Genomic DNA, 10,630 nt, shown 5'->3' with positions numbered 1-10,630 from the left:
AAAAATTAGCCGGGCACGGTGGCGGGTGCCTGTGGTCCCAGCTACTCGGGAGGCTGAGGCAGGAGAATTGCTCGAACCCAGGAGGCGGAGGTTGCAGTGAGCCGAGACCGCGCCACTGCACTCCAGCCTGGCAACAGAGCTAGACTCTGTCTCAATAAAATAAAATAAAATAAAATAAAATAAAATAAAATAAAAAAATAAAATAAAATAAAATAAAATAAGAGTCCTGGCTACAGCCTTGACATTCCAGCCAACACATGTCCATCATTTCTAGTGCTAACAGACAGGACACATGTTCCTGAATGCGGATACAGTAGGTAAGGTATGGCCAGTCTGCAAACCATCGAGCATGCAAACACCACTGATACTTAACGGTGTCTAGAACCTACTGATACATAGCTGCGTGTCCCTAAGTTACCCTAGATAGACCTGGAGATCATCTGAGATTAAGTTGCACTTCTGTTAGGCCAGTAACACAGAACTTTTTGCAGATGATTAAGGAGATTTAATGCCTGAGGGTAAAGGAAAACCCATCTAACAAGGCTTTTGGAGGGTTCCTAATGGTCATGAGAAAATGGACAGAAGATTTGGTTAACTAAGCCTTGTGGGGTGTGGAGAAGATTCTTGCATTTTTTATTGTGGTATGACTGTAGGTCTAAAGAGGGTATAGGTTAAAAAAACCCATACTGAAGTATTTGTTTGTTTTGTAGATTTCTGAGAATGGCTAATTGCAAATGGTCCGTAACTGACTTTGGGAACCCACAGCTCATTTTCTGGCCCCTATTATTTTCCAGGCACATAAAGTGCTGGGAATGCAGCAATAAAACAGTCACTGCCCTCAGAGAACTCCTACATTTTATTGGTGGGAGACAGATAAATTATACTTTATTTAATTATACAGGATATATTATATCCTGTATAATTTATTCCACACTTTCCCCTTCTTATTCTATATAGGCTATGATATATCCTATATAATAAGGATGTATTATATCCTATATAGAATAAGAAGGGGAAAGTGTGGAAGAGTAAGCAGAGAGAGGTTTGTATTTCTAAATACAACGTTCAGTAAAGTGATGCCAAACTGAGAGAAAGAAGGAAGAGGATGTCTAAGGTAGAGGGTTACATGTAGAGGTATAGGAAGTACAAAGACCATGAGGCAGGAGCATACTTGGTGAACCGAAGAAGGTCACCATAGCTGAGTGAAGAAGAGAGTGGTAAGAGATTAGGACAGACAGATGGGGCAGGAGAGGGGGTCAGGAGCACGGGCAGGTGACCAGATCTTATAAGGCTTTGTAGGCCATTGCAAGGACTTGGGCTTTTAAACTTTGGAAAAAGAGCCATGGAGATTTTGAACAGAGGAGTGACATAATCTGACCTTTTAAAAGGATCGCTCTGCAGCTTTATGGTAAATAGTTGAATAAACTGTAGAGTGTAGCAAGGAAGGAAGCAAGAAGACCAGTTAGAAATCTATTTTAGCTATCCAAGCAAGAGAAAATGACTTGTGTGTGTTTTGTGTGTGTGGGGGGTTGGGGGGATGGGGGGGAGGTGGTATAGCAGGTGCTGAATTCTGGACTATTTTGAAGGTAGAGCCTACAGAATTGACTAGTGGAGAAAGGAGTCAAGGATGATTCCAAGGTTTTTGGCCTGAACGACCAGAAAGCACTGTCCAATAGAAATATTAAGTGCCATATAGGTCATTTAAAATTTTCAAGTAGCCACATCAAAAAAGTTTTTTAAATACAAAAACTAGTCAGGCGTGGTGGCACATATCTGTAGTCCCAACTACTCCAGAGGCTGAGGCAGGAGGATCGCTTCAACCTGGGAGGTGGAGGTTGCAGGGAACCCAGATCATGTCACTGCACTCCAGCGTGGATGACAGAGCGAGACTGTCTCAAAAAAAAAAAAAAAAGAAAGGTTTGAAAAAGGTAAAATTAATTTTAGCAATATAATTTACTTAACTCAATATATCCAAGACATCATTTCAACATACAACCAATAGAAAAAGTTATTTTATTTTATTTTATTTTACTTTTTGAAACAGGGTCTTGTTGTCACCCAGGCTGAAGTACAGTGATGCAATCATGGCTCACTGCAGCCTCAATCTCCTCCCTCAGCCTTCCTCATCCATCCCCAGTAGCTGGGATTACCAAATGCATTACATTTGGTAAAAATATTATTTCACAAAGCTTCTGTGTCTGTTACTTATGTTTTGGTGTACTGAGTCATATATTCTTACTGGAAGGATTATGGTTAAAAACAAGATTGAAAGTGATTGTTCTAGATTGCATGCTGTGTAAAATGATAATTCATGATTATGAAGTGGTGCCTGGTGTTGAATCCTAGCTCTACCACTAACTAGCTGTGAAGCTTTGGGTGGTACTCAACCTCTTTGGGCTTTGGTTTTTCCAACTGTAAAATGGGGATGAAAGTAGTATCTATTGTCAAGTAAATGAGGGCTTAGAACTGTGCCTGATAGAGACTAAGTACTAGTGTACAAACAAATGTTAGCAGAGTGAGGCCCTGACCATGTTGTGAAAACAGATCACATTTACGTTTGTCTTCAAGTTCTCCCTTTTCATGCCCCCTCCCACTTTCAGTCTCTCCTATGACTGTCTCATTACACTGCCCTCCTGTTGATCACTGTTCTCCAGGGCTCCAAAATTAGCCTTTCCTGCTGTCCTTCCTCCAGTAAAACTCTCACTTTAATGCCCAGTGTTGCAATTAGACATAAGGAGTAAAAGAGATCGATGACATCAATTCCTTTAGTAGTGATTTATTCTCATACAAATGCTTGAATTTTACAAGATTTGTAAATCCAAATGATCTTAATCTTGGAAATTTCATATTTTGAATGAAAATGAAGACTGTTAAGTAATGGAACCATGATTAATATGATGTGCCTCTAAGATTAATTTTACAAGCTACATAGTGTCCATTTTTAAAAAGTCACATTATTGTGCTATTTGTGAAGTTCTTGGAATGCCAATGAATTTGCAGTCTAGGGCTACAGTGGTGCCATGTGCAGCCTTCGTTTTAATGCACATTTGTCATGTGCCTGTCCTGTGCATGACAGTGATCTATATATACACAATAATCTCATGCTGTAGTTGTCAGGAGAAGGCTCGCCTTGAGGAACATCTGATGGATAACCTCAACTATTTGGCAGTGACTCTAGTGCTTTCTAAAACATTGATGTTAATGCATTTGGGGAGTGGGAGGAGGACTGTAGTTGGAAAAGACTTTCTCCAGGGTTGTGTGTATGTGTGTATGCTTTCTGAAAGGAAAAGAGTTATTTGGGTTATTATTTATAATTAGGTCCTAATCCTGTGACCTTGTGGATCTGAAATGGATGGGGCCGCCTTATATTTGGTTTTTATATTCTTTGGCATTTTCTGTGCACTTTATTTCATAGTGCACCATTATTATCATGTCATAATTTTACTTTGTAAAATTCGGAGTTCTGTTTTCAGAATCCCTTCCGAATTGAACCATTTATTCTGTACTTTTGAAATATCCAGATACAGTCAGTGAGAAGCGAAAGGGAAGCTGGGAAAAGAAATAGAGTTGAAGTTGAAGTGGAAGACTTGAATATAATGATATAGAGGTATGGAAAATTGGAGAGAGATCTTTTTAAAATGAGATAGAAAACAGACTTCAGAGGCAAACAAACCTTGGATTCGTTTTAATCACTCTGAATCACAGTTGATTCACCCATAACATGGAGAGAACAAGATCTCACTTGCAAGTTTGGCGTGAAGATTAGACGAAAAAATGAAAGCATTTGAAGCATCTATTCTAGCACTTAGCATATGGTAGACTTTTAATAATAGTTTTTTTTTTTTTTTTTTTTTTTTAAAGAAGGGGTTACATCTAGTTGTCCTTGCTGGGTTAAAGATGGTAGTCAGACAAATCAGATGAAGAGGAGGTTCCCAGTGCATGGCAGAGGCCAAAGGTTTCAGAAAGTTTCTTACTTTGTGAAGAGGGGATGTAAGAGTGAATTCAGAGAGCAAAGTCAGAGCCCAGTGTTTCAGCCCAAATTAGAAAACAGAGGAAAGGTGGAACCTAAGAATTTCAGACATTTTGTTTTTGTGATCCTTGGTAGATAAATAACAGCTGAGGAATTAGTGCCTAAGAGGTTAAATGAGTTCTATTATGTTTGACAAAAGTACTTGTCCCTAATTCCTGTTTTCTTTGAAGAGAGAGTGTCCCAAAACAATATCTTGGATTTTCTTTGCCCTTTAACTCGCTCCATTCCTGAGGAGGAAAAGTGATATCTCTGGTTGGGAAATTGGGGAATGAAATGAGGATTCGTCAGTATACAATAAATATTTATTAGAAAATGTATTGAGATGTACATAAAGAGTGATAAATATAGTTGTATTTCTATTCAAAACAAAACTTGAGCTCTTAGAGTTTGCATAGGAAAAGTCCTTTAAAAATTCCTGATCATTGATATAATAAATTAATCAAGAACAATATATGGAATGCTTTGAATGCATGACAGGAGGACACTCAAGAGGCTTTTTTTTTTTGGTGGTGATGTTTCCTTTTTTCTTAGAGTAGATCTTTTAAAATGTTGTTTGGCCCGAATTTAAAAACAGAATCATTTTACTCTTGCGAGTAAATTTAGCTGCTTCTTAAAATTGTGAGCTCCAGAGTTTCCATAAATGAGGGCTTAGGGTTGGCAGTCTAGTTGAAGAGAAAAGACCGGGAAAGGGGGACTTCAAGCTGATTTGCTGTATTTGTTAGTATTACCTCAGCTGCAGATGGCAGGAACACACACACACACACACACACCAGTGGCTTAAACAAGAGATAAGTTTATTTTTCTCTCACATACAAGTATAGAGGATGCTGGGCCCAGTGGCTCACGCCTGTAATCCCAGCACTTTGGAAGGCCTAGGCGGGCAGATAACTGGAGGTTAGGAATTTGAGAACAGCCTGGCCCACGTGGTGAAACTTTGTCTGTATTAAAAATACAAAAATTAGCCAGGCCTGGTGGTGCGTGCCCCTGTAATCTCAGCTACTTGGGAGGCTGAGGCAGGAGAATTCCTTGAACCCAGGAGGCAGAGGCTGCAGTGAGCCGGGATCATGCTACTGCACTCCAGCCTGGGTGACAGCACGAGACTCTGTCTCAAAAAAAAAAAAAAAAAAAAAGGCCTAGAGGTCAGCTCTTCAAAGCTGGTGGGGCAGCTCTATAATGTTATCAGGAACCCAGACTCCTTGCAGCCCCTAGCTTCCTCCGTTTTGTGTTGTGGATCTCATCTTCATTGTACAACAAGGCTTCCAGAACTCCAGCTGTCATATCCAAATTCAGGCATCAGGATGGAGGAAGAGAAAAAGAAGGGCGAGCCTTCTTCCTTTAAGGATAATTATTGAAAATACTGTACATTTCTGCTTGTCTCATGTTAATTAAAACTTAATCCCAAGGTACATGCAAATGTAACCTTTATGTAGGCAGCAATGAGACTAGCTAAAATCCAGGTTTTGTTGTTCAGGAAAGAGGGAATAATTTTGGTAGACTGTGTCTCTGACACAGTTTGCGTGGTATTTTATTTTAGAATTTAATTGTTATCAAAGTGACACAGTTTGCAGCAGGAGAATGGAAGGCTCTTGGAGGAATGTCTCCAAGGGATGGTGGGGGAGGCGGGGGAGAAACTGATTATTTAATGAGCGTGACCACATTGAAAAAAAAAAACTCCTTTTGGAGAATGATGCTTTAGACCTGACAGATAAATGAGTTTGCTAAAACTAAACTCTAGAACTGGGCCAACTTCCTCTCCCAGTCACAGAAGGACTGGAAGAATCGTGCTTGGTCACTTCATGGTCACTCCTAAAAGGAAGAGGGATAGAGGTGAGCCAAGCTCACAGTTATTCTTCCCCAATTTCCCAACCAGAGACGTCACTTTTCCTCCTCAGGAATGGAGCGAGTTAAAGGACAAAGAAAATCCAAGATATTGTTTTGGGACACTCTCTCTTCAAAGAAAACAGGAATTAGGGAAAAGTACTTTCATCAAACATAATATAAGCCATTTAACCTCTTTTAGGCACTAATCCCTCAGCTGTTAATTTATCTACCAAGAATCGCAAAAATAAAATGTCTGACATGTTTCGAAAATTAATACATGCTCTATAAATGGTAACAACTAATATTAATGAGCTTTTAAGAGGTGCCAGGTACTGTTCTAAGTTAACTCAATTTCCAGAACAACACTATTATTTACCCCCACTATAAAGACAAGGAAACTGAGTCCCCAAAGTTAAGTAACTTGTTTAAGATCACAGTGAGCAAGTGAAAGAATGTGACTTCAATTGCATCCTCAGTGATTCTGTTCAGTAAACCCTACATCTGAGGCACTGATGCTACGTCCATGGCCTGGTAATCAATACGGTTTTAGAAATTGAATTGGAATGTTGTTGACTTTGTATATGGCTATGCCAACAGTGAGTCTGTTTTCTTGATTCTAGGATATTCTTGCTAATGTAAGACTCTAGCATCTCAGACATCCTTCAGGAAATCTCTGCCTGCTGTGCCCTCCCTCCCATGAGTCTATGTTAGGTGCTCCCTGGAGCTCCTTTGCTATGGATATATTGTGCCATGTTGTGTAATAACTCATTATCCCACTAGATTTCTTAAGACAGGGACTGTGTTTTCTGTCTCTGGAGAACAGAATTATAAAACTATCTACACTACTTTGATATACTAAGAAAAGTATATTTTGTTCTTTTTGTTTGTTTGAAATGAAAGGTCTCACATATTTATTGCTGAATCTGGCCTACCAGTGCACAAACAGCACATACACAGAGAAAAAATTACATTCCCGATAAAACATGTCCAACTGTCCAGATAGTGGTGACATTTTCAGCTTGATATGGTAAGATGGTTGTGACTTTGACACAGCATAAATATGTGTGCCATCTCGTGTGTAATTCCTTACAGACCCAGCTTTGTTCTTCTCCAGTGTCTCCTTTTGGAGTTCTACCTGATTTACCAGTTTTCATCTGGATCCACTGGGGGATGGGATGATTTTGCTTTTGTTTCTTGACCAGGAAATGCTTAATCCTGAAAGTCTTGTGAGAAGACATGGCAAGAAGCAGAGTCAAGCACACACCACGATGGCAGAGAAAGGAAGAAAGTATATTTTATTCTTAAAAGCTTCTCCAATTTCCTTTACCGTTTCCTAACTGCTAGGCAGGTATGGGAAAACAAAAATAGTTTTAGTCTAATCTGATTGGAAACTAATTCTGAGCGAATTATTTAAATAATGTCTTTAACCCAGTCTCTTTGAAATCATTTTTCTATCGTTTCGACGCCCCTTTCTCTCTCTACTTTGTTCTAAGAGATGTCTAGTACAAGGAGCAGGATCTTACATGAACTGGTTGCACTGGGGGAGCTGAACTCTGTGACCTTGAAACTGGTTGTTGTGCAGGGGCTGGCATCACCTAATGTATGTCTGTCTAGTCCTGTTCCTGGTTATCCTGTTGGCACAAGCTATTGATGTCTGTAGCTGATAACTTCCTGGTCATTCTTTCTTGGCTTGGCTGGAGTCTAAAGGCACCCTCCTCCCCTACTGTCTCAGCCTTTCTTGATCCTACTTTCACTGCAGACCCTTCTCTGAGTATCTAAAATGTTCTCCGCCTGGTCCAAGACCCAAGACATCCATTTCATAAGCCTTTACTGGAATGACCTCACCTCTGTCATGGTGGATCCATAAAATGTGTACTGGGACTGAAACCCAGGTCCTATCCGTAACTGATCTCCTTGCTTTACCCTCTTAATCATTCTAGGATCCCTCTTTTTGGACCCCCTCCCCCCAACCCTTTTTGCCTAGCATAGCATTCTACAACCAGAGTTCAGAACAGGGAGCAGAAGAAAAAGCCCTGTGTGCATTCAGTAAATACTGTGTCTGCTGTGTACTGAGCACTGTTCTATGCACTGGGGATACAGTAATGAATAAAACACACAAAAATCCTTGCCTGCATGGAATTTATAATCTAGTAATCCCCTCAACCTATCTGACTTGCTTCTATCATGACGCATCAGACCGTTTCTTTCACCTCCTTCTCTTTTCTTTAGGTTTTTCATGTTTACAATCTTTCAAACCCTTTCTTAAGAGAATGGGTTTCCCTTAGAAATATTTTTGTTTCTCAAAAATGCTCATAGTCTTGCTGCAAAATCCTATTTTGAATGTCAGGTGTTAAACATTAACTCTCCTTTCTCTATGCATTTTTTCTATAACAATCCAAATCTCCTGCAGAGACAGATGGGTGTCTTAGGCTGAATGGAGAAAGTCTTGCATGTTGCAAAGGCAAATAAGATCTTTAGAAATATTAACTTCATATATCAGAAACAATAATGTCCCATTCCCCCGCTCCCAGACTCCTGGCAACTGCTCCTTTCTGTCTCTCTGATGTTGATGACCCTAGGTACCTCATATAATAAAATCATACAGTAGTTTTTGTTACTGATTTATTTCACTTAGCAAAATATTGAGGTTCATGCATGTTGTAGCATGTGATAGTCTTTCTCTCTTTCTTTCCTCTTCCTTCCTTCCTTCCTTCCTTCCTTCCTTCCTTCTGGACAGGGTCTCACTCTATTGCCTAGCGGGGAGTGCAGTGGCATGATCTTGACTCACTGAAGCCTCATCCTTCCAGGCTCAAGTGATCCTCCCACCTCAGCCTCCCGAATAGCTGGGACTGTAGGCTCATGCCACCACGCCTAGCTAATTTTGTTTATTTTTATTTACTTATTTTGTTGAGACGAGTTCTCATTATGTTGCCAGGCCTGTCTCAAACTCCTGGACTCAAGCAATCCTCCCACCTGGGCCTCCCAAAGTGCAGAGATTACAGGCATAAACCACCATGCCTGGTCTAAGATTACTTTTTTAAGGCTGCCTAATATTCCATTTTATGTACATACCACATTTAGTCATCTGTTAATGGACATGTGGTTTGCTCTTGGCTCTTATGAATAATGCTGTTAGGAACGTGAGTGTATTAGTTTGTTTTCACACTGCTGATGAAGACACACCTGAGACTGGGTAATTTATACAGGAAAGAGGTTTAATGGACTTACAGTTCCACGTGGCTGGGGAGGCCTCACAATCATGGTGGAAGGCAAGGAGGAGCAAGTCACATCTTACATGGATGGTGGTAGGCAAAGAAAGAGCTTGTGCAGGGAAACTTCCCCTTACAGAACCATCAGATCTTGTGAGACTTATTCACCAACACGAGAACAGCAGGGAAAGACCCGCCGCTATGATTCAATTACCACCCACTAGTTCTCTCTCACAACATGTGGAAATTCAAGATGAGATTTGGGTGGGGACACAGCCAAACCATATCAATGGGCAGACAATGATCTCTTTGAGATCATACTTTTCATTCTTTTGAGTACATACCCAGAGGTAGAATTGCTGGATCGTATAGTAATTCTATTTTTAACTTTTTTAGTAACCACCATAATGTGTTCCACAGTGGCTGTAACATTTTATCTTCCCATCAACAGTGCACAAAGATTTCAATTTCTCCACATCCTTACCAACACTTGTTTTCTATTTTTTGTTTTTTATAGTAGCCATCCTGGTAGATGTGAGATGGTATTTCATTGTGTTTTTGATTTGCATTTCCCTAATGGGTAGCGATGTTGAACATTTTTTTATGTGCTTACTGGCCATTTGTATATCTTTTGGAGACGTGTCTATTTAAGTCCTTTGCCCACTTTTGAATTTCTGTTGTTGTTGTTGAGTTTTAGGTTAGTTCATTACATATTGTAGATATTAATCCCTTATCAGATGTATAATTTTAAAATATTTTCTCCCATTCTGTAGGCTGTCTTTTCAAGATATTGATAGTGTCCTTTGATACACAAAAGTTTTACATTTTAATGAAATCCAATTATTATCTATTTGCTTTTTGCCTGTGTCTTTGGTGTCATATTCATTGCCAAATTCAGTATCATGAAGGTTTTGCCCTATATTTTCTTCTAGGAATTATATAGTTTTAGCTCTTTTGTTAGGTCTTTGATTCATTTTGAATTAATTTTTGTATATGGGGTTAGGTAACAGTCCATTTTCATTATTTTGCTTGTGGCTATTCAGTTTTCCCAGCACTATTTGTTGAAAAGAGTGTCCTTTCCCCTGAATGGTCTTGGTACTGTTGTTGGAAAACATTTGACTATATATATTGGGGTTTATTTCTGGGCTCTCTATTCTATTTCATTTGTTTATCTATATATCTGTCTTTATGCCAGTACCAACCACACTGTTTCAATTACCAAAGTTTTGTAGTAAGTTTTAAAATCAGGAAATGTGAGTCCTCCAATTTTGTTCTTTTTCAAGATTGTTTTGGCTATTCAGGGTCCCTTAAGATTCCATATGAATATTAAAACTGATTTTTCTATTTCTGTAAAAAAAAAAAAAAGGTTACCAGGATTTTGATAGGGATTGCATTGAATCTGTAGATCACTTTGGGTAGTACTGACATTTTGACAATATTAAGCCTTCTAATCCATGAACCATGGGATGGTTTTCCATTTATTTGTGTCTTTCTTAATTTCTTTTAGCAATGTTTTATAGTTTTCAGTGTACAAGTCTCTTCTCGGTTTAGTTAATTACTAAGTTTTTAA

This window comes from Mandrillus leucophaeus, unplaced genomic scaffold, assembly GCF_000951045.1.
Source record: "Mandrillus leucophaeus isolate KB7577 unplaced genomic scaffold, Mleu.le_1.0 Scaffold413, whole genome shotgun sequence".
In the NCBI taxonomy this organism is placed as follows: domain Eukaryota; kingdom Metazoa; phylum Chordata; class Mammalia; order Primates; family Cercopithecidae; genus Mandrillus; species Mandrillus leucophaeus.
The sequence above is the reverse complement of the archived record's forward strand: the minus strand, read 5'-3'. Positions refer to the sequence as shown.